Below are 526 nucleotides of genomic sequence, written 5' to 3' on the forward strand. Positions count from 1 at the left end.
CGACAGAGCCCGGCAAGGGAAGGGAAAGACATCCGATTCAATAAACTTACCCAACAAAATATCGAAGCGAAAGGAATTTTCTACTATAGGCACGTGCTCCTCCCCTTCCCTGTACGGCGCTGGGTCCTTTCCCCTGCGTTCAAAAAGTTCATCGAGCTGTTCTATCTTCCTTTCTCCTCTCTTTTTTATTCATTGATTTCCCTCCCGCCCCACCAACGCCTTCTCTTTACTCACTAACTTCCTCTTCTTTCTTTGTGTGCGTTCTAGAAGTATATCCTCTCTCGTTCTGTTTTTAGTTTCTTCCTCTTTCTCTGTATCCCTTTTTTCCTCTCCCTCTCCCTCCCTGTTCCTTCCTCCTTGTACCTCTCTCTACCCTTCCCTCTCTCTTCCTGTCTCTTCCTCCCTCCTCCTCTCTCACCCTCTTCCTCTCACCCTTTCTCCCCTTTCTCTCGACTTATCCCCGAGGAAGAGCTAAAGAGAGATTTCATCAGGTTAATTCCACATCAGAATCGGATGTCAATGATGA

The sequence above is a fragment of the Penaeus monodon genome, chromosome 25, assembly GCF_015228065.2.
Source record: "Penaeus monodon isolate SGIC_2016 chromosome 25, NSTDA_Pmon_1, whole genome shotgun sequence".
Lineage (NCBI taxonomy): Eukaryota > Metazoa > Arthropoda > Malacostraca > Decapoda > Penaeidae > Penaeus > Penaeus monodon.